The following is a 24368-nucleotide window of genomic DNA, read 5'->3' as shown; positions in this document are numbered from 1 at the left end:
GAGCTGCGCTCAAATTTCGCATTAGAAAATAATGTAATCATCGGCAATTTTTTTCTTGATTTACCAGCTCAAAAAAGTTTGAACAGGTAACAGGTCCGGAACATAAATGGCGCCCACCAGGGTTTAAAGTAAGTTTTCCGGTTGATATCTCCTAGCTGCGCCATCAACTGAGTAATATCCATTTTCTTAAAAAAAATGACAATGGAAAACACTCGTGTTTAATAATATGTGAAAACTGACGCCTATTTTTGGAAGGATTAGAACTGCCACGAGAAGAGAAAAATTTAAAAGCCTAAAGACCATGTGTGAAAAATAACTAGAGCCAACAGGAAGGTGGGCCACCTAGGTCACATCACCGTCTGACGTCATCGCAACATCCAGACGGGATTGTGAACAAACTGCTTACCGTGGCAGGTAACGGTTAAATGAATGATTTGCTGCGATTGGTTGCTCGGGAAGAGCGGCCTCGGACACACAAGCCTCCCCGGTGGCAGCACTTGCCATCTCTTAACCTCTTCAGCAGTGCAGCAGGGGCGGTGAGACTACTACCGATCAATATAGGTTAAGTAAAAAATGACCACTTCTGCACACAAGTGCATTAACCCATTAAAGCTATCGCGTAGTACCACTAAGGCGGAGCTTGAGTGTCCCCTCCAATTCATTCTATCTAGTGGTCTTCTGCACTTCTCGTTTTTCCTCCATCTCTTTTCTGCATTGACTCTTTTTACTTGTGAGGTTCTCACCAGTGACCCCTCGTAAATCGCGAATGACCAGCAGTTTCTAATCCCGTCCACACAACTATCGTATAGAAACGTTCCCTTCAACCATGAATAAGTGTTCGTGTAGTTAGGGCGTCAGCGTAGTACACAAAACACCTTCGTTCTAATCGCAATGAAACCAAATTCCTTTTTGTATCGCGTAGCGGCCACTTTTCCACTCGTGCACGGGCGGAAACTGGTGCGAAAAAATTTGCGGAGAGAGGAGATGAAAATGAAGCCGTTAAATCGATTCCTGAATGAGACAATTGCTAGGGGTTTAACGTATTAAATCGAGAACACGTGCGAAAGCAGGTGTTCATCCTTCAAAGGAGGGTGCAAATACGCTGCGCCTTAAGAGCACGACGCGATAGCAGTAGAGGGTGAATGTACATGTATGAAGAATTTTTCATTCTCTATTTAACATTCACAGATGGCGTTGAGTCCTCATACCACTACCAGCGCAGTGGCGCAGCGGTTAATAGTTTTTCCACTGCACTGGCAGGTGGCTGTTTCTACCACAACCACCTAGGCTTTGTGCGAACCATGTTGCTCTTGCGGAGAAACCGCTCGAAACCCGAGTAACTCGGGTAAGCTCGGGTAACTCTGTTTGCTAGGCACGGCGCCATCTGTTGGAGCACAGCTGAAGCGGTTGCTACGCAACGGCAAAGGGGGGTCCCACGGACCACGCGACGAGCAGTTAGACCTGGCGTAGTATTGCTTTCGCAATAAGAGGATTGTAGCTGTAGGATTGTAGACGTAGTAAGCAAAACCTTACGGTCGAAACGACCCTGGAAATGCTACCCCGGTGCATTGGCTCAAAGTTGCAACTTTCGCTATCACTGTGAAAAACTTTTCACATATTGTGTAAATTAGCAACCACCGCCAATGTACCTGCATGAAATATTCGCTGCAAAGAAACCCGAAAGGGCGCCGAAAGGGCGCAACATGCTCACTTGAGTAATATGTACTTACCTCGTACACGTCATGGCGGACACTCAGATATTCAGGCGCCACTTAATAGTGGCCTGTCACGTGGTATTAGGCGACGCTTTGCCTTAAGAACTGAACTACACAGCACGCATTTCAGAGCATCATCTGCGGGCCAGAGCCAAAACCGAAATTACCTTTCGTGGACCTACTTATGCTAGTGCGGGACTCTTCGGCGCTGATAAAAGCAAGGTAATTCCAATACGCCAGCATGTGGACATTTTGGCCCATTTAAGATACATTACGGATATTACTGTTATGCTTGCATGCTCAAACAAAGCAGCCTAAGGTAAATAGCATAGAATAACGGGGACGACATAGGTGTATGAGAGGCGCCAACTGATAATCAAGCAGGTTTCCAATTGCTCTGAGAAAGTTGCAATCCATAAGTTCAACGGACCGAAGATTTTCATGTTTGAGGAGAAAATACACAAAGGAATGAGAAAAATTAATTATATCCGATTGAAATATCTACCTGAAGGAAGGAACTGCTCACTCGAACTGGAGCAAAGTTCGAGAACCATAGTGGCCCTCTACACGGACGGTTAGATTCCATGACGACGATGAAGAGTACGCGAAAGTTGTTTTCGGTGCGAGGAGAAGTGCGAGAAGGCGGACACGCGCTAGTTAATTGCTCGAATGAAGTTCTCCAAGAATACAACCACTTGTCCAATTATTTTGTAATTATTCATTTATTTATACTATCAGTCCTAACTCGGCCGCAGATAAGATGGGCATTCAAACAAGCAATGACATGCCAAAATACGCAAGAAGCCGTAAACGCGCGCGCGCGCACACACACAAACACACACGCGCACACGCGCACACACACGCACACACACACACACACACACACACACACACACACACACACACACACACACACACACACACACACACACACACACACAAACACACACACACACACGCACGCACGCACCCCCCCACACACACACGCACGCACGCACGCACGCACACACACACACACACACACACACACACACACACTTGCCCCATTTCATTGTTATCAAGTTGCATATGATTAACGATTAAGTAACTGATTTTCTAAATATCAAACGTTTTCAAACTTCACTGCAGCACGGTTTTAGAAAAGGTAAGTCCACTGTTATGCAGTTAACTTCAGTTGGCCACTGCTTCGCAAAAGTCCTCGACAGATCTGTCTGTACAGATGAAATATTTATAGGTTTTTCAAAGGCATTTGAAATAGTTTAACATGAAAAGCTTATTTGTAAATCAAAATTAGCTGGTCTATGAATGTTCTTAGTCACATGGATTACTGCCTATCTCACTAACTGAACTTAATTTGTGCATACTGGCGGTAACTCATCCTGTTCCCTTCCAGTAACGTCCGGATTTGCCCAAGGAAGCATCCTTGGACCTTTATTATTTTTAATTTACATAAATTGCATTAGTAACATTATTGCTGAACCGTTCATACCAGGCTGTTCGCGAAAAATTGCGTATTACTCACTGAAATTAAAACTCCGGATGACCAAATAGTGCTGAACTCTAACCTCAAGATAGATGTACCAGACACGACATGACACTAAACGCTTAAACTGCTTTTATGAGAATAAATACACAGCATATCCTAGTAATACAACCTATCTTCACAGCCTCTGTCTGAAGTAACAGATTACAAGTGCCTTGGTGTCACAAAAACAAATACCTTACGTTGGAATGCCCACACTTCTAACATCTGCGCGACATCTTTCCACAAACTATGTTTTTTTCAAATAAAAAACTGAAACAGGCCCCTCCTGCAACGAATCTCTTAGCTTATACGTCAGTTATTAGTCCCAAATTAGATTATGCCTGTGCGGTGTGAGACCTATTCACTAAAACTGATATTCATGCACTAGAGATGGTTCAAATAAAAGCCGTCAGTGTATTTTTTTCTAAATTACGCGCTACTGATTCTCCTACTGCTTTAAAGGGATACTGTGGCGGTTCTCAAAACAGCTACGTTTCAAGGGTTTTGAAGTAGTGTCATTGCTGATCACGTCTGTGAAATTATTTTTTTTCGATTTTGGCTAAAACAATGGCGCAATCACCAACTGAAAGCGCGATGTTTAAACCTACCGCGCCCCACGCGAGCGCAGGAGAGGAGAACAGCGGACAGGGAAACCTCGTCCATGTCGGCCAACGTGACGGCACGTTGAGGAGCCGGGGATACTTCGGCGCAACCGAGCGAGCTTTCAGCGCGCGTTGTTTCTCGGGCTGAATGCGCTGTTCCTCGTACTGCGTGCGTTGTGATGTACGAAGCGTGTCAGCCGACCATGAGAATCAGGTTCAACACGAGGTACTACTCTGCGTTCGTGTCCACGAAAAACTACGGCCGCTACTGTGTCATCTTCCACTGTTTTCTGCCATAAGCTCGCAGCGCAAGCGCTCGCTGCTGTGACGAAGAATTCAAGCCGACCAAAGCAAGCGCACTCTCTCGAAGCACTTTCGTAAGAGCGGCTACATGGAGATTGGTTTATTCGTTTATTGCGGTTTAACGCCCTAAAGCAACTGAGGCTATGAGGGACGCCGTAGTGTAGGGCTTCGGAAATTTCGACCACCTGGGGTTGTTTACCGTGCACTGACATCGCACAGTACACGGGCCTCTAGAATTTCGCCTCCATCGAAATTCGGCCGCCGCGGCCGGGATCGAACCCATGTCTTTCGTGCCAGTAGTCCAGTGCCGTAACCACTGAGCCACTGCGGTGGGGCGGCTACATGCAGATCTCGAGCTTGTCCATAATGTGGTCTCTGGAGATTTCTGTCGAAAAGGCGCGGCTGAACCATGACACAGTTCTTTCAATTTCCTCGCTCATGAGAGGCGTGTCACCATTACGAAGAAGCGCCTCTTCTATAAGTAAAAACATGGTCACTTAGCCCCTGCAGAAACCTAATACAGGCTCAAGCATGTGTCGCTCTCCTCAGCTTAGGTGTGGGCAGACCACCTGAGGCGTGCCCAGCAGGTTTCGACGTGTCGAAGCAAGCAAGCAAACAAGCAAAGCACAATAAAGCAAAGCAAGCAAGCATCGAAGCTCTTCATATGCGGCGTCTCGTTTAATCGTAGCTAAGCGATTAAAATGAAAGCGTTCGACAACATTAGACGTTCTGATTTAGAATGCAGATTTAAGTGAGAAACGAAAGCCAGCCATGTTTTGCCGAAAAACACCATGTTTTGCAACCTTATTCAGTATCTTGATCAAGTTGTGGCAGCGGGCGAGTAGCAGCTAGCTTGGCCTTTAACCACACGTATAGTTGGCCACCTCTTCACTGAATCTAAACTCAATTCTAGGAAGGGCGAACGTTTCCGAGGGAGCGATTAATATTTTCTGGCATCTGCTGAACGCGCCACGAGTGAAGCAGCAGCCTTGTGCGCGTATTTAGCTTTGTTTCCAGCGCACAATGATTGCGTCACTATCGTGTGGTCACATGCCTAGCAGTGCTTGGCCACTGCGCTTCGCTCATTTTGACATCAACTTTGTGCTGCTTCATTTTTTCTTTGAAATACTTTCTTGCCCCGACCTACAAGCCGGGTACTGAGAACAGGATTTTTTGTACACAGCGCTTTGGGCCTTTTCTTTAGGATGACGCTCTTTCGGGCGAGCCAGGAGGCGCCCAGTGGTGGTATTGACTTGAGTACTGTTCGCACCCCTTCCTTTCCGAGAATACGAGCGAAGGTTGTACTGGCACCTTTTACGCATGGTTTGCATACGCGTCTTTCACGCTGGCGTATGCTTGTGCTAGGCGTTAATTTTTTGCCTGTCTTTTTTGGTTTCAGGTGATACGTAGAATGAACAAACTGTAGTATACTTTTCTTTGGAGGTTAGTAAAACAATAGTCGCCATATTCGCTTTTACAACACCAGGGAAAGCCGCGATCTGCATTCAACGCAGCGCCGGATCCGCATCGGCAGCTTCTCCGGTCCTCGAAGTGACGTCACGACCTCTCTTGGCCAATCACGGGCGACGGCGCACCGCGCGGTGTGCCCCGCGGCACGGGCCGAATATTTCTGCTAAAAATGGCAATTGACGCTTGTTTTCGCCTTATTTAGATGCGGTATTCCAGTATACAGCATGAAAAACTATAGGACGCCGCTGTCAGCCTGATTTTCAAAAAAAGTGCTTCAGTCTCCCTTTAATGAAGGATCATAGCATACATACGATGGAAGTTCGAAGAAAGCTTCTGCGACTAAAACTTTTTTTTTTGCTCAACAACAACTTATCTATAAGTCGTGAACAGAACATAAAACCACAAGGCAAGCAATTAACCAGATATGGTCATGCGCAATCACTAACCCGTTATCGCGCCAGCGCAAACATTTTTAAATATTCTTTTTTTCCTCGCAAAATAATAGAGTGGAACCAGCTCCCACTAAATTTTTTAATTGGCACTGATAGTGTCACCAGTTATTTATGAGTTTGCAGTTGAATCCATTTGTGCGCAGTTCATTGTTTTCCTATTGTACCGTACTTAAAACAAAAAAAGTAAACAGAAAAACGAACAAAGTGTCGCAACTGAAGCGAGCGAAGACACCAACACGTTTGCGTCACCGCGTGTAGTACGGCTTAAGCCGCGCAACGCGCACAATGTCAGAGCTGGGCCGTCGGCGTCGTGGTTGCGCAGCACCGCCCGCAATTAATTCATAGTTAACCCCACTCACACCCCGTGCCAATCTGTAAGGGCCAAAATAGCGGCAGCGCAGTTTCTCACACTAGCCTTGGCAACGCCAGGAGTCCACACCCAGCCTTCGTCACCGGGTTTATAGTCAACCTGTCGGTGGCGAAGGTTGTAACGGCGCGCATCCGCGCTCTGCTGTTGCCCGATGAGGACGCGGGGCAGCTGACGGGCTCCTTCAGCTTGTTGGACAAATATTTGGGCGTCTGGGGCGAGTTGGTTATCCTCTGGGCACGGGAGCATGGCATCAAGCATGCTCTGGACTTCGCGTCCGTACACAAGGCGAAACGGAGTTAAGCGCGTAGTTTCCTGCAGAGCGGTGCTGTAGGTGAAGGTGACATACGGCAGGACAAATCCCAGGGTTTGTGTTGGACATCTACGTACATGGACATGTCCGCAAGGGTCCTGTTCAATTGTTCGGTCAAGCCATTGCTCTGAGGATGATAGGCTGTGGTCTTGCGGTGCGTTGTGCAGCTCAGCCGAAATATATGGTCGATTAGCTGTGCTGTGAACGCCGTTCCTCAGTCGGTAATCACGTGCGAAGGGGCGCCATGTCGCAATACTATGCTGCGCATGAAAAACTCCTCGACTTCGGAAGCTGTGCCACGAGGGCTCGCCTTGGTCTTGGCGCTTCGAGTCAAATAGTCGGTAGCAACTATGATCAACTTATTGCCATTCATGATCTGAGAATACCTGCCATATGCCCTCCCCCCCTTCCCCATTCTGATCCTTCTAGTTATTTGCCTCCCATGATCCGGATCAGCGGTCACTAGCCGGCCTAAATAGACATATTCACTTCCTACTTCCAGCCTCTCTATACCGATATATATATATATATATATATATATATATATATATATATATATATATATATATATATATATATATATATATATATATGAGAGAAGCCAACAGCCACAGAAACCAAGGGACACGAGGGATTTTTAATTAATTTATTTATTTTGTGCTGTTGTTCGATTAAGAATATTACTGAATATGTTACCGCTTAAAGCTAATTGATTAGAAAAGCAGAAGAAAAAACAACCACATGTCGCCGGTGGGATCCGAACCCAGGACCTCCGAATTACGCGTCCGGTGCTCTACCGCTGAGCTACGGCGACGGCTGTCAGTTCTTCTCCTTTCAGGGGGACTTATGTTTACAAATAACCTAACCTAACCCTCGTGTCCCTTGGCTTCTGTGGCTGTTGGCTTCTCTCATGTTTATAACGAGCCCCTCATCTCCCCTCTCTTGTTTGCTTAATTGCTTAGCGAGGGCCTCGGTTCTGGCAGCCTTCATGCCATAGGAAGCATAAGAGGGTTCTCACACAGTTTCCACTCTCGCCGTTCGAAGACGTTCTACGCCACATCAGCGGTAACTCAGGACGTGCTACGTCCACCGCTTAAGCGCGTGGGTGGCGCTGGTGAACACTCTAAAAGGTTAGGTTATTTGTAAACATAAATACCCCCGAAAGCAGAAGAACTGACAGCCGTCGCTGTAGCTCAGCGGTAGAGCACCGGACGCCTAATTCGGAGGTCGTGGGTTGGGATCCCACCGGCGGCATGTGGTTGTTTTTTCTTCTGCTTTTCTAATCAATTAGCTATAAGCGGTAACATATTCAGTAATATTCTTAATCGAACAACAGCACAAAATAAATAAATTAATTAAAAATCCCTCGTGTCCTTTGGTTTCTCTGGCTGTTGGCTTCTCTCATATTTATAACAAGCCCCTCATCCCCCCTCTCTTGTTTGCTTAATTATATATATATATATATATATATATATATATATATATATATATATATATATATATATACGAGGTCTGTTAGAAAAGTACCCGACTTTATTTTTTTTTTTCAAACACCTGATGGATATGAAACAAGCGCGCTTGCACCAGCCGACGTTGAACCTTCGTGCACATGTACGAATATTTTGCGGCCTGCCGATAGCGTCAGTCGCTGGGACGCAGCGTTTGAGTGAGGCAGTGCGCAGTGCTCTCGTCGGTTTTTTATTACAAGGAAAATGGCGGAGCGACAGGAGCAGCGCTACTGCATCAAATTTTGCCAGAAACGGGATGACAGCCAAGTGGAAACTGTTCGTAATATTTAGTGCGGCTTTCGATGAAGATGCTATGAGCAGCACACAAATTAAACAGTGGTACAATTTGTTTAAAGATGGCCGCACATCAGCGGAGAGCGAGCCACGCTCCGGTCAGCCATCAACATGTCGACATGACCAGGGCATTGCCGAAGTGAACGCTGTGGGGATGCGGGACCGTCGTGTGAATATCCGAGAAACTGTGGAATAGGTGGACATCAGCATTTTTTCTGCACATTCCATTATCCCCGAAGATTTGGCCATGGAGAGAGTTGCGGCGAAATTCGTGCCGAAGCTGCTCACGGCGGAGCAAAAGCAGCTGCGTGTTGAAGTCTCACAGGACATGCTGGATTCCGCAAACAGGGACCCGACTTAATCAACATCATAATAACTGGTGACGAGTCTTGGGTGTACAGGTACGATCTGGAAACCAAACCCCAGTCGTCACAGTGGAAGCATTTCATGTACCGAGACAAAAGAAGGCCCGCCAAGTGTGCAGCAATGTCAAAGTGATGCTGACAGCTTTCTTTGACTCCCTCTGTGTGGCACACCACGAGTAAGCACCCTACAGGTTCAAACAATGACCAAAGAGTACTATAGGGACATCCTCCGTCGCCTACGTGGTGCTGCGCGGCGCCAGAGACCGGAGTTGAGGTCAACAGGAAATTGGCGCATCCATCTCGACAATGCTCCTGCACATTCCTCGCACTTGGTTTAGACTTTTTTGGCGAAAAACCAGACTACTGTAGTTCAACAGACTCCTTAATCTCCTGATATGGCCCCCTGCGACTTCTGGCTGTTTCCCAAAGTCAAGAGGACATTGAAAGGAGCGCGATTTCAGACCAGAGAGGACATTATGGCTGCAACGACAGCTGAGCTAAACTCCATTCCGAAAGAGGCCTTTTCGGAATACTTCCAACAACGGCAGCACCGCTGGGAGAAGTGTGTGGAGTCCCAAGGAGGCTACTTTGAAGGTGATTAGGTTTCCAACGCTCCACTTATGCCAGTTTTTTTTTCTTCGGCCAAAGGTCCGATACTTTTCTAACAGACCTCGTATATATATATAGTTGCAGCAGGTCTTGTCGTTCAATGGGCCAGGAATACTTGTAGAAGAAAGGGTCACAACATTGCAATTATCTTCATTTAATACCGACAGTTTCGAACGGAAAACCGTCCTTCCTCAGGGTATACACACGAAAAAGCCGTGTGTATACCCTGAGGAAGGACGGTCCTCCGTTCGAAACTGTCGGCATTAAATGAAGGTAATTGCAATGTTGTGACCCCTTGTTATATATATATATATATATATATATATATATATATATATATATATATATATATATAAGGAAAGAGTTGAAGTACACTTCTTAGAGAAACATTTATTTACCGACGGTTTCGGACGGTGGACCGTCCTTCATCAGGGTAAGGTTGTTTGTGAACAAAAACAATCCACTTGCTCACGGCACCGCACACAGATGGAGAGGGAAAGACGCTCTCCTTTGAGGAAACAAAACAAAACACGAAAACAAGACCGTGGCGGACAAGGGTGTTCCTGCCGATTAAGGGGAAAATGAGGGCTGCAAAGCGAGCAGACAAAAAAGAAAAGAACGAATTCAAGAAAGGGGAAAAGAGGGGGTGGGGGGAAGGGAAGGAGGCAAAAGGTTGTAGCGGAAGTGGAGAGGGGTGAGCTGTCTGCGAGGAAAACCGTTGAGAAGAAATATTGTGGGCGGAGGCTTCCTTCGGAGGGAGCGGGACGTTCGAACACGCGGGAAGAAAACATTATCGCGCCCGTTGCATCACAGTGCCAACCGCCGGACAGAAGTGTGGTTACTGACTGTTTGAGTGTGAGTTACGGCGGCGGCGCGATCACATAGACGGACAGTTAACCGCCCAGACGCCGGACGGAAACCTGATCCCGTGGCTGGGCCCCGCGGAGACCCAGCGCCAGCCCCCGGCCGCCACTCGTCAGCCGCGCGCCCCCTCGCAAAGACACTGCGCCGCCGACGAGGTGCCCTTTCCAAGGAGCGAAGTGGGGCGCAGAGCAACGAAACGAGAGAAAGAGGGGGCGTACGCAGAGCAGGAGAAATAAAAAGAAGAAAAAAGAAGAAAACAAAAGAAGACAAAAATAGGAAAAAAGAGGAAAGAAAAGGAGGCATGAGAACTTGCAAAAAAGTGAAAAAGGGGGGGGGGAAGGGTGGCTTGCTAAGTACCTCCCTCATCTACCTCACCTTTTTGAAAAACACGAGGTAGCCCAAATTCACTTACGGCCCCTTGTTAGCGCCCTGCGCCCTCGTAAGGCAGGCAAGTAGATAACTGGGCTATCTAGCTGGACGACCGACGAACGGGATTCACGGTGATCCACAACCATATTAGTGTATAGCAACACTCCTAATCCTCGTTCGCAAACCAGTGTAATGTATTGAGTATCATTCTTTTCGTTCTACTTGAAATGGCATTTAAAAAAGGGGGGTGGGGGGTGGAAGGCCCCCTTATGGTTTACTGCAGAAGTCGTTTCAGCAGCAATGTTTGGGCATAAGAAAGAAAAGAAAGGTTGGGGTAGGAGAAAGGCGGCATGTAGACGCAAACACTCAAAATGGTATGACCTCAGGCGATTCAGTCGAGGAGGCGGTGAATCTCACTGGGCCTCTGATTTCTGAAGTGCGGAGAGAGCTCCGGGGTTCTCATTTATACCGGCCTGCACCGTATTAAATTTGAAAATAAAGTATGACTCCCGTTGTTCCCGCTCACGGGTATTTTTGAAACCGCTCTGTAGCAGAGTGACTTTAATTTTGTCGAAATCATGATTTTCTTGACGGACGTGTTTCGACAGGGGGAGGAGAGGAAGTGATTTGGCATGCGCGCGGTGATTATTGAATCGAATTCGGAAGGGATTCTCGGTCTGGCCAATGTATTGCATTTGACAGTTGCCGCACTCGAGCATGTACAGTACGTTACTACTGTCACAATTCAAGTTCTCTCGAATGGAGTGTTTGAAATTAGAGTTTGTGCTCTGAGCCAACGTCGTTTTCTGTATGTGCTTGCAAACTTGACACCGATTCTTCCCGCAAGGCACGCAACCTACAGGCTCTTGTTTACTTATAGTAGAGTGAACCACATAATTTTGCAAATTTTTTGGTCGTCGGTAGGTGACCCGTGGAGCCGTTGGGAAAATCTTTGAGAGTCGGTCGCTTTGTTCGATGATGTTAAAATGTTTTCTTAGAATTTTGTTTAGATTCGGAAGGTTGTTAGCAAAGGTTAAGACTAGATTAGAGCGGTGTTCATTGGGAGCTGCTGACGCGGGATCCCCAAACAGTTCGTTACGATTTCTCTCTTCCGCTTTTCTAATTGCATCGTCGACAATAGAGAGCGGATAGCGCTGATGATTCAAAACCTCCCGCATACGGTTAGAATTATCCTTAAAATCTTCTGAGCGTGAGCACACTCGTTTGAATCTGATGGCCTGAGAGTATGGAATAGAGGTTTTGCAGTGGCGTGGGTGGCAGCTCTTGTAATGGAGGTACTGTTGTCTATCAGTGGGCTTCCTGTAGACACTGGTGATTAAGATGCCCTGTTCTATTCGAATCAAGACGTCCAAAAAGTTAATTTGATTGGTCGAATAGGTGTGCGTAAAAGAGAGGTTTGGATGTATGTTGTTAAATGATGAGATAAACTGCATGAGTTGGTCCTCAGTGCCGGTCCATACCATGAATATATCGTCCAGGAAGCGTCTGTAGAAAGCCGGTTTTGTTGGATATGACCGAAGAAAGTCCGATTCAATGCTGTTCATGAATATGTTGGCATAGTTTGGCGCCATCTTTGTGCCCATAGCGGTGCCACTCGTTTGTAGGTAGAAAGAGTTGTTGAATTCGAAGGAGTTGAGTTTGAGAACCAGATTAGTCAGTTCTGCGAGGGTAATTTTGCTGGGAGAATCCAGGCTTCTGTATTTCTCATATGATGTGATCAGAGCCCGGATGCCGTCATCATGAGGTATATTAGTGTACAGGGATACCACGTCCAGGGTTACCAGAAAAGCTCCTTCTGGAGCAGTAAATTGACTTAATTCTTTTAGAAAATGAGTAGTGTCACGAATGTAAGATGTGTGTTTAGGAGGGATATGTCTGATCAGAGAATCAATGTAGCTGGAGATCGGTTCCGTGAGTGTGCCAATACCGGAAACGATCGGTCGACCCGGATGATTCTCTTTATGTATTTTTGGGAGCATGTAAAAGCGCCCTGGAGACGCATTTAATGGCGTCAGCGCCTTACTTACTCGTGGCGGTAATTCACCTGCATCGGTGAGTTGTTTCAAGGTTTTTTCTATAATTTTGCTGTGCTCAGTGGTGGGGTCTGATGAAAGCAAGCGATAGAAATTGGAGTTATTGAGTTGGCGGTATCTCTCCTGGATATACTTTTCTTTATCTAAAATTACTATGCCGCCTCCGTTGTCAGCGGGTTTAATAACAATGTCTGTTCGCTTGCTGAGTGATTCCAAGGCGTCACGCTCTTCCCTGGAAAGATTCGGTGGTCCCGGTTTGTGTGCCTCGAAGGCCTGAATGATGTCTCGTTGAATCGCTTTTAAATACATGTCCAGATGTTTATCCCTACCGGATCTCGGTGTCCACTGTTCCTGAGAGGGAGGGAATGAGTTACAATTTTGGTTCGGCTTATCAGAAAAGTACTCCTGGAGTCTCAGATTTCGAGAAAAATTGTCGAGGTCCTTTAGTAATTTGTATTCGTCATATCGGCCAGTATTTGGACAGAATTTCAGCCCACGTGACAATACCGATTTTTCCTCTTTGCTAAGGGGTGCGTTTGAGAGATTAATAATGTTCTCCTGTACATCCGAACCCTCCAATGTTTGATTAAATGGGGTTGCATGATCGCTTGCAGGCATGCGGGTGTATATAGGTTGTAATTTGTCCTCTCCTTGTTGCGATGCCACGGCGCTCTCTCTTCCTTCCTCAAGCTGGATGTTATCTCGCGAGAATTTTTTGCATTTGTAATTCCAGATTTGCTTAGTCTTGCTCGACTGAAAGAACTCAAGCTCTTGCTTCTCCATATCCGAAAGTACCACGTTTTGACGAGCTCGCCTCTCCTCACGGCTCAGTGATGCCAACATCTCTTTGCAATGGTCTATAGTTACTTTCAGAAGGTTTAGGGATGCGTTAAGCAGAACTTGGCTCCAAGCTAGGCTATTGGTTTTCGAGAGATTGTTCATCGACGGCGTTAAAGACACGGAAAGGCCCTTGGGCACCGTATTTGTTTTTAGGCATATTTTAAGGGACTTTATGTGGAGCTCGTGCCTGATCCTTTTGTCTATTATTTTTCTTAATTTTAAAAAATTTTTAGAGTGTGTAGCAGCAGCTGAGGGGGGAGTGGGCGGCTGAGCGCGATCACACCGTCAATCCTGTCTCACTCGCTGGGCGGAGCCGCAGCGTCGCCTGAGGTCATACCTCGATTTCGGGGTCGAAGGTTTCTCCGCACAGCCGCTCCCGATGTCAGTTGTTCGTTGGCGTCTGTCGACCGTTTGAGCTTCAGTTGCTCTAGGAGACGCTGATACGCTCAAAGTTGGACTGCAGGTCTCAGGTGCAAAATCCAGCGGCGCTTCCTGTGATCCGCAACAACTGTTTCGGGTGGTGGGCTTTCGCGCAGCAGAGTGTTCCAATTGGTGCCCACTGGCAGGTGGCTTGGAGGTGGTTGGGGCGAAATTTAATGGTGGTTCCCTCGCTTCGCTGGCATTGGTTTCTGTCCTGAATTTTGGGGTACTGGTGATATGTATATGGTGATCCGAATTAGGGCGATGATTCTGCTGAGCTGGACTGGAGGATCCACGAACGTACTCAGAGATTTTTTAAACTTCTGACTCCGCTTCTCTATGAGAATTCACTGGCCGAATACTTGGATTGTCCGCTGGAAGCGTTCGCCGGAATACTCGCGTAACCGGCCTCCGAACATCCTCTATTCTTCGTGCCTCGAGGGTAGGGAAGCAGTGGCTTGCCACTATGTTGGCTGAGTTCTGGTGCTCGGCTACTGCCGCGTAGGTGGGAGGTGCTGTTGTAGTGCATCCTGAGGCGGGAAGGTGGTCAAGCCACGGTGCTATGCTGTTCCGATGGATTGTCAGTACCAGGCTGTGAATGTTCCACGCAAGCACTGCGACACCGCCATAACTCGGATGCACCCCATCCGCGGCCAGGACCGTAGACGGGTGGAAGGCTTCCAACGAGTGGTGCAAGTAGAAGACGTTGTCGAGTTTTTCGCTGAGCTGGGCAAGTTGCGAATTGAACCTCCCAGCTCGCATGTTGAACTGTTGCACCGCTCGCCAATTACCGAACCGTCGCCGGCGGTTTGGGGCACGCGGGAGCACCAAGGTGGTGAATATGGCCTTGACTTGGGGGCGTTGGGTCCGGATAAAGTTGATAACGTCCACATAATTTTGGATGGTGGTGTGAATGTCCTCAGAATAGAGGTCGTTCGTCCCAACATAAATTATTACACAGGTGACACTGTGGGGCACAAAGTCGAGAAGGTTCGGCACATCTCCGATTCTTGCTCCGGGCTGGATAACGAAGGCCGGGCAATGTTGGCTTGATGGGTCAAAGTAGGTCGAGACGTGCCTTGTTTGGGAGTCCCCTATCACAGCACATGTTGGAAAGTGATGGGGAAACTTCCATACGACGTTCCTTGAAGTGGAGTTTCTTGAATTGAAGTTTCTTGAAGTGACATTTCTTGAAGCTGCCATCTAAGGTGAAATATATTACGATGAAAAAACTTGCTCGACTGCTGATAACATAAGGAAGTACACTTCTTAGAGAAACATTTATTTACCGACGGTTTCGGACGGTGGACCGTCCTTCATCAGGGTAAGGTTGTTTGTGAACAAAGACGATCCACTTGCTCACGGCACCGCACACAGATGGAGAGGGAAAGACCTCTCCTTTGAGGAAACAAAACAAAACACGAAAAGCAAGACAGTGGAGGACAAGGGTGTTCCTGCCGATTAAGGGGAAAATGAGGGCTGCAAAGCGAGCAGACAAAAAAGAAAAGAACGAATTCAAGAAAGGCGAAAAGAGGGGGTGGGGAGAAGGGAAGGAGGCAAAAGGTTGTAGCGCAAGTGGAGAGGGGTGAGCTGTCTGCGAGGAAAACCGTTGAGAAGAAATATTGTGAGCGGAGGCTTCCTTCGGCGGGAGCGTGACGTTCGAACACGCGGGAAGAAAACATTATCGCGCCCGTTGCATCACAGTGCCAACCGCCCGACAGAAGTGTGGTTACTGACCGTTTGAATATGAGTTACGGCGGCGGCGCGGTCACATCGACGGAGAGTTAACCGGCCAGACGCCGGACGGAAACCTGATCCCAAACTCAGCCGCGACGGTATTGCTGTTCCTACCGAGAGTCGAGAAATAATAAAAATAGCCGAAGATCCTGCTAACAGTGAACATAGTTCTGATGGTGAACAAGCATGGAAAGGTGTCTCTATAGTTAATCTATCAGATTCAGACCTATCCAACGAAGAGCGGAGCATCCTATCGAAAGGCCTGAGCTTTTGCCCTGCCAGCGGAAACTTAAATGAGCTCCAGTTTTACAAAGACTTAGATAATTTTGCCCGTCGCCTTAGGCTCTTAGAGTACTATGATAATAAGTCTCAAAACAAAGACGCTGGGCCATCTCTTCCATCAACTATGCATTGGACTCCACCTCCACAGCGCGAAAAATGTCTCGATCTCTACATAAAGGCCGTGCACAGTGATATACTGTCCGAATATAAAAGGCGCTCATATTGCCGAAAAAATCTTTCACACAAGGAACAAATTGCCTTGAAGTCTCTCGCCACACGGTCCGACATAATTATAAAGCCCGCAGACAAAGGTGGTGCAATTGTCGTCATGAATACCACAGACTACAAGAATGAGGCAGAGCGGCAGCTGAGCAACAAATCTTTTTACAAACCTGTAGCTTCCGACCCAACTTCACATTTCAAACATCTGGTCCAAACCACTCTAGAAGACCTCGTAAAGGAGAACAAAATAACTGATAAAATCGCCAAGTCTTTGCTTCCGTTGTCTCCCATCCCCGGTAGGTTCTACCTTCTGCCAAAAATACATAAGGAAAATAATCCAGGACGACCAATTATTTCCGGAATAGGAACCGCGTCAGAAAAAATTTCCAGTTTTGTCGACAGCTTAATCAGAGACATACCACCAACTTTTCCTTCGTTTGTCAAAGACACAACTCATTTTCTTTCTGACATAATTGATCTGTTCATTCCAGAAAACAGCATACTCGTTACCCTCGATGTCGCGTCCCTATACACCAACATACCCCACTCGGATGGGATCAGGGCGGTCGCTAAAGCTTACAGGGGTTCAGAGCTGGAAAGACCAGTGGATGGGACGACCCTCGAAAGACTTCTGCATTTGGTTCTGGAAATGAATAACTTTGAATTTGATGGCGACCACTATGTGCAAATTAGTGGCACATCAATGGGGACAAAAGTAGGTCCTAATTATGCCAATATATTTATGGGCATTCTGGAAACTGAATACCTAGAGAGCTGTCTCTTAAGACCCCTTTTTTATAGAAGGTTTATAGATGACATATTTCTTATATGGTGCCATGGTGAAGAAGAGCTACTCAAATTCATCGCTAACTTTAATAATGCTCACAGAAGCATCTCTTTTTCCCACACCTACTCAACCACTAGGATCAGCTTTCTGGATGTCAAACTTCAGATCTCGCAAAACAAGCTTGTCACCTCCGTGTTTAGGAAGCCAACGGACAGGCACCAATACTTGCATTTTAAAAGTAGCCACGTAAATCATTGCAAGAAAGGAATACCATATAGCCAGGCTCTCAGATTTAAACGCATTTGCTCCCGTGAAGAGGACTTCGCTTCTAACTGTGAGACACTCCGCAAGGATTTGGTCCGACAGCGCTACCCGAAGCCTATCATCGACGATGCCTTGGAAAAAGCTGCAGTACAAGACCGCCGTACAATGCTAAATAACACCAAGACTGCGCAGACGAACTACCCAACTAATCTGATATTAACATACTCTCCAACAGCACCGAATGTTAACGCTATTCTCAGAAAGCATCACAACATTCTCCTTCAGAGCGACAAAATGAAGCGCTTGCTTCCCGAACCACCCCGTGTCGTATATCGGAGGGCAAGAAATATCAATGATGCCGTAACCTCCTCGAAACTAGACAACGGTGAAGTCTCAGGGTGCACACCTTGCAATAAACCGCGCTGTAAACTTTGTCCAATGATGAATAAGGTCACAGAAGCTCGCAGCACAGCGTCGTCTTTCTCATTCAAAATTCGAGGAGATTTCAACTGTGACACCAGCAACGTAGTCTACCTCCTCGAGTGCGGTGTGTGCCGTGCTCAGTATATCGGGCAAACTGAAACTCCTTTCCGATTGAGAATAAATAACCACAGAGCACACATAAGATCACTGCCAGATCTGCCTCTTTCAAGACACGTAACGACAAAAGGCCATTCATTTGGAAACTTCAAGGCCACCATACTCCAATCTGGCTTCCAGACACATTACGACAGGGAAGCCTGTGAATCATATCTAATATTTAAATTTAACACCTTGTCTGCTGGAATTAATGAAAGCCCTGGCAAACTCTCCTGCCTTTCTGGCTAAATCTTCCTGCAATGTTTTGTTTGTTTGTTTTTCTTTTCCTTGTGAACTCTTTTGCATCGAAAATATTGTTTCTTAAATCTACTATGATGACAGTTGCATAACGATTTGTTATGTATTTAACCCTTTCATTTGTAGTCGAGGTACTGACATTATTTTTGTTGTGGTTAAGCACGAATTCTGTGACGCTCGTCTCTCATGTGTATTCACCGCATTATTATCATTTTGTTGGTGCTGATCACGGCGTTTGGGTAAACTTTGTTTCTTGGGACAATTTTTCACACTCTTGAACTCTATTATTTTGGGCGCCTGTATTATCTCGCGTGCCATTTGTATTTATTCTAATATTGTTGTTGTGTTATTCCTAAGCGGTGTTTCCTGTAATGAAATTTGCCTTTTTGGTACACTTTCTAACACTCTGGCGCTGCCTTTAACATAATTTGTGGGCTTTTACGCATTTCCCCACATATCCTCTGCTAAAGAATGCTACAAAAGTGACACAATTTTGTGTATATTCTGTGTATTCATGTCGCCTCTGCGTGTGTGTGTTTTTGTTCCTTTCGGCCATCGCAGTGCCATTTTCTGTCTTTATTTATACTTTTTTTTCCCACTCCTATAAAGAAGGAGCCCATCCATGTGGTTCTCACGTGCGACCCTCATGTGGTTTTGTTTCCTTCGGCCATCACAGTGCCATTTTTTGTCTTTACTTATTCTTTTTTTCTACTCCCGTAAAGAAGGAGCTTTCCATATGGTCTTCATATGCAACCTCATCTGGTTTTGGGAGTCCGCGTGCCACCCGTGGAGACACTTAGCCCAACCGCAACCTGTGCGTTCTCGTGCTTTCTTCTGGAGTCGCGCGGTGCCACACAGAGGTGGCTAGAGGCGATACTTACGCACACAATTGGCAGGCGCTTGCCTTCTTTTGTTAACCACCCCTACGCTTTTTTTTTTTTCCCCTTAACTAGTCGCGTGCCCGCCCAGGCCCACCACCCTCTTTCACGGCGGCGCCTTTGCTGGCGCACCTTGGCGTTTGGGTTTCGTGTCTCGGCTGTCTTCCTCTTTCCCCTTCGATTTTTTCTCATTTTTGTTTTTCAAGCCCTGTGTGTGCCATGTTCACTGCTATAAGAAGACCCTTCCATGCACTGTATGATCATTCTTGAAAAAGACCAGTCCCTGGTCGAAACGTTGAATAAATCTGTTAAGTTTTTCAATGTGACTTCCCCAACTTATTATATTTTTAATCAGTTGCCTTGAAGATTTTGTTATCCCTTATATTGCGATCATGGCATCTGAGAAGGTCACGGCGAAAAACATCACCTGGAAGTTCCCAAGCACCTCAACGGCTACAGTAATAATCGGCGATTCCCAGATCAAGCACCTCCATAATCACTTTCATCCTGGGCGGAACGGGACTCCCGCCTTTATTTCCCAGAATGGAGCCACTGTCGAAGACGCAATGCACCTCCTGGACTTCGTCCCTCGCACTGCCACAACAGTGGTGCTGCATGTCGGCACCAACGACATTTCGAAGCAACCAGCCAAAACTACATTCCAGCGGTACCGGCAGCTGATCAGCACAATCAAGGAAAAGCGGCCGACCGTGAGCAAAATTTATACAACCTTGGTGCTCCCTCGAGCTCCAAATCGCCGCACGGGTGGTCGTAACCGGCGCTTCGTGGAGCGGTGCAACCGAGAGGCCTGCAGGTTCAACGAACTCCTGCGCAAGTACTGCTGTCGCACGAGCGGGGTCTTCTATATCGACCATGGGCTCCAATGGATTCCGACCGGCCGGGTTCTTGCTGCGGACGGCCTTCATCCGAGTTTTGAAGGCGTCGCCCTAATTGCGGGCCATCTGCAGCACATAATCCTACGAGACTCGGCACGGAGCCAGGCACGGTGGCTGGACCACGCTTCGTGCGAACCATCGAGCAATACGACGCCAAGATGCCCGACTCCGGACGCTCCCCCTCCGCCGCCGCCAGCAGCGGAGCGCCGCTACGACCTGCGTAGCAGGTCATACTCGGACGTTACCCGGCAGGGTGCTGCAAATTGACGCCATTGTGTGCTCCCAGGTGAACTTTCCAGCTCTGAACTTTCTAGAACGTTTTTAAAGGGTCGCAAAATTGTTGAAAAAAGAATAAGATATCAGCACCACGTTAGCACTTTAACTTCTTACAAGAGACATAATGTTGTACCAAAGGGTTTAAGGATATATGTGAAACCAGCCGTGTCAGAACTGTCACCAAGCCACGTGGCAAAATGGAGGGAGATTTTGAATGACGCATCTATTGGGCTTTTGACTGTCGTGATTGAACATGATGAATCTTGCCTTAATCGTTTGGTGCAACAAGAAAAAGAATTTTTTGAATGTAATTTTCTGACAGACAACGAGCTGCGCACTTTGGAAGACTTCAAAGCCGAAAAAAGTGGCCTATTATTTGCCAAAAAACAAAACAAACTCAGCCGCGACGGTATTGCTGTTCCTACCGAGAGTCGAGTAATAATAAAGATAGCCGAAGATCCTGCTAACAGTGAACATAGTTCTGATGGTGAACAAGCATGGAAAGGTGTCTCTATAGTTAATCTATCAGATTCAGACCTATCCAACGAAGAGCGGAGCATCCTATCGAAAGGCCTGAGCTTTTGCCCTGCCAGCGGAAACTTAAATGAGCTCCAGTTTTACAAAGACTTAGATAATTTTGCCCGTCGCCTTAGGCTCTTAGAGTACTATGATAATAAGTCTCAAAACAAAGACGCTGGGCCATCTCTTCCATCAACTATGCATTGGACTCCACCTCCACAGCGCGAAAAATGTCTCGATCTCTACATAAAGGCCGTGCACAGTGATATACTGTCCGAATATAAAAGGCGCTCATATTGCCGAAAAAATCTTTCACACAAGGAACAAATTGCCTTGAAGTCTCTCGCCACACGGTCCGACATAATTATAAAGCCCGCAGACAAAGGTGGTGCAATTGTCGTCATGAATACCACAGACTACAAGAATGAGGCAGAGCGGCAGCTGAGCAACAAATCTTTTTACAAACCTGTAGCTTCCGACCCAACTTCACATTTCAAACATCTGGTCCAAACCACTCTAGAAGACATCGTAAAGGAGAACAAAATAACTGATAAAATCGCCAAGTCTTTGCTTCCGTTGTCTCCCATCCCCGGTAGGTTCTACCTTCTGCCAAAAATACATAAGGAAAATAATCCAGGACGACCAATTATTTCCGGAATAGGAACCGTGTCAGAAAAAATTTCCAGTTTTGTCGACAGCTTAATCAGAGACATACCACCAACTTTTCCTTCGTTTGTCAAAGACACAACTCATTTTCTTTCTGACATAATTGATCTGTTCATTCCAGAAAACAGCATACTCGTTACCCTCGATGTCGCGTCCCTATACACCAACATACTCCACTCGGATGGGATCAGGGCGGTCGCTAAAGCTTACAGGGGTTCAGAGCTGGAAAGACCAGTGGATGGGACGACCCTCGAAAGACTTCTGCATTTGGTTCTGGAAATGAATAACTTTGAATTTGATGGCGACCACTATGTGCAAATTAGTGGCACATCAATGGGGACAAAAGTAGGTCCTAATTATGCCAATATATTTATGGGCATTCTGGAAACTGAATACCTAGAGAGCTGTCTCTTAAGACCCCTTTTTTATAGAAGGTTTATAGATGACATATTTCTTATATGGTGCCATGGTGAAGAAGAGCTACTCAAATTCATCGCTAACTTTAATAATGCTCACAGAAGCATCTCTTTTTCCCACACCTACTCAACCACTAGGATCAGCTTTCTGGATGTCAAACTTCAGATCTCGCAAAACAAGCTTGTCACCTCCGTGTTTAGGAAGCCAACGGACAGGCACCAATACTTGCATTTTAAAAGTAGGCACGTAAATCATTGCAAGAAAGGAATACCATATAGCCAGGCTCTCAGATTTAAACGCATTTGCTCCCGTGAAGAGGACTTCGCTTCTAACTGTGAGACACTCCGCAAGGATTTGGTCCGACAGCGCTACCCGAAGCCTATCATCGACGATGCCTTGGAAAAAGCTGCAGTACAAGACCGCCGTACAATGCTAAATAACACCAAGACTGCGCAGACGAACTACCCAACTAATCTGATATTAACATACTCTCCAACAGCACCGAATGTTAACGCTATTCTCAGAAAGCATCACAACATTCTCCTTCAGAGCGACAAAATGAAGCGCTTGCTTCCCGAACCACCCCGTGTCGTATATCGGAGGGCAAGAAATATCAATGATGCCGTAACCTCCTCGAAACTAGACAACGGTGAAGTCTCAGGGTGCACACCTTGCAATAAACCGCGCTGTAAACTTTGTCCAATGATGAATAAGGTCACAGAAGCTCGCAGCACAGCGTCGTCTTTCTCATTCAAAATTCGAGGAGATTTCAACTGTGACACCAGCAACGTAGTCTACCTCCTCGAGTGCGGTGTGTGCCGTGCTCAGTATATCGGGCAAACTGAAACTCCTTTCCGATTGAGAATAAATAACCACAGAGCACACATAAGATCACTGCCAGATCTGCCTCTTTCAAGACACGTAACGACAAAAGGCCATTCATTTGGAAACTTCAAGGCCACCATACTCCAATCTGGCTTCCAGACACATTACGACAGGGAAGCCTGTGAATCATATCTAATATTTAAATTTAACACCTTGTCTGCTGGAATTAATGAAAGCCCTGGCAAACTCTCCTGCCTTTCTGGCTAAATCTTCCTGCAATGTTTTGTTTGTTTGTTTTTCTTTTCCTTGTGAACTCTTTTGCATCGAAAATATTGTTTCTTAAATCTACTATGATGACAGTTGCATAACGATTTGTTATGTATTTAACCCTTTCATTTGTAGTCGAGGTACTGACATTATTTTTGTTGTGGTTAAGCACGAATTCTGTGACGCTCGTCTCTCATGTGTATTCACCGCATTATTATCATTTTGTTGGTGCTGATCACGGCGTTTGGGTAAACTTTGTTTCTTGGGACAATTTTTCACACTCTTGAACTCTATTATTTTGGGCGCCTGTATTATCTCGCGTGCCATTTGTATTTATTCTAATATTGTTGTTGTGTTATTCCTAAGCGGTGTTTCCTGTAATGAAATTTGCCTTTTTGGTACACTTTCTAACACTCTGGCGCTGCCTTTAACATAATTTGTGGGCTTTTACGCATTTCCCCACATATCCTCTGCTAAAGAATGCTACAAAAGTGACACAATTTTGTGTATATTCTGTGTATTCATGTCGCCTCTGCGTGTGTGTGTTTTTGTTCCTTTCGGCCATCGCAGTGCCATTTTCTGTCTTTATTTATACTTTTTTTTCCCACTCCTATAAAGAAGGAGCCCATCCATGTGGTTCTCACGTGCGACCCTCATGTGGTTTTGTTTCCTTCGGCCATCACAGTGCCATTTTTTGTCTTTACTTATTCTTTTTTTCTACTCCCGTAAAGAAGGAGCTTTCCATATGGTCTTCATATGCAACCTCATCTGGTTTTGGGAGTCCGCGTGCCACCCGTGGAGACACTTAGCCCAACCGCAACCTGTGCGTTCTCGTGCTTTCTTCTGGAGTCGCGCGGTGCCACACAGAGGTGGCTAGAGGCGATACTTACGCACACAATTGGCAGGCACTTGCCTTCTTTTGTTAACCACCCCTACGCTTTTTTTTTTCCCCTTAACTAGTCGCGTGCCCGCCCAGGCCCACCACCCTCTTTCACGGCGGCGCCTTTGCTGGCGCACCTTGGCGTTTGGGTTTCGTGTCTCGTCTGTCTTCCTCTTTCCCCTTTGATTTTTTCTCATTTTTGTTTTTCAAGCCCTGTGTGTGCCATGTTCACTGCTATAAGAAGACCCTTCCATGCACTGTACGATCATTCTTGAAAAAGACCAGTCCCTGGTCGAAACGTTGAATAAATCTGTTAAGTTTTTCAATGTGACTTCCCCAACTTATTATATTTTTAATCAGTTGCCTTGAAGATTTTGTTATCCCTTATATTGCGATCATGGCATCAGAGAAGGTCACGGCGAAAAACATCACCTGGAAGTTCCCAAGCACCTCAACGGCTACAGTAATAATCGGCGATTCCCAGATCAAGCACCTCCATAATCACTTTCATCCTGGGCGGAACGGGACTCCCGCCTTTATTTCCC

General features: G+C 46.4%; 1 non-coding gene across 1 annotated transcript; it reads left to right on the top strand.

Moving 5' to 3' along the window:
• Positions 1 to 7929: 7929 nt before the first annotated feature.
• On the top strand, positions 7930 to 8001 carry TRNAR-CCU (transfer RNA arginine (anticodon CCU)). The gene has a single exon. It is a non-coding gene; the product is annotated as a tRNA-Arg (tRNA).
• Positions 8002 to 24368: the final 16367 nt, after the last annotated feature.

The sequence above is a fragment of the Amblyomma mixtum genome, chromosome 10 (genome assembly GCF_055824585.1).
Source record: "Amblyomma mixtum isolate Tamu chromosome 10, ASM5582458v1, whole genome shotgun sequence".
In the NCBI taxonomy this organism is placed as follows: domain Eukaryota; kingdom Metazoa; phylum Arthropoda; class Arachnida; order Ixodida; family Ixodidae; genus Amblyomma; species Amblyomma mixtum.
This window is presented reverse-complemented; position numbering and strand designations above follow the sequence as displayed.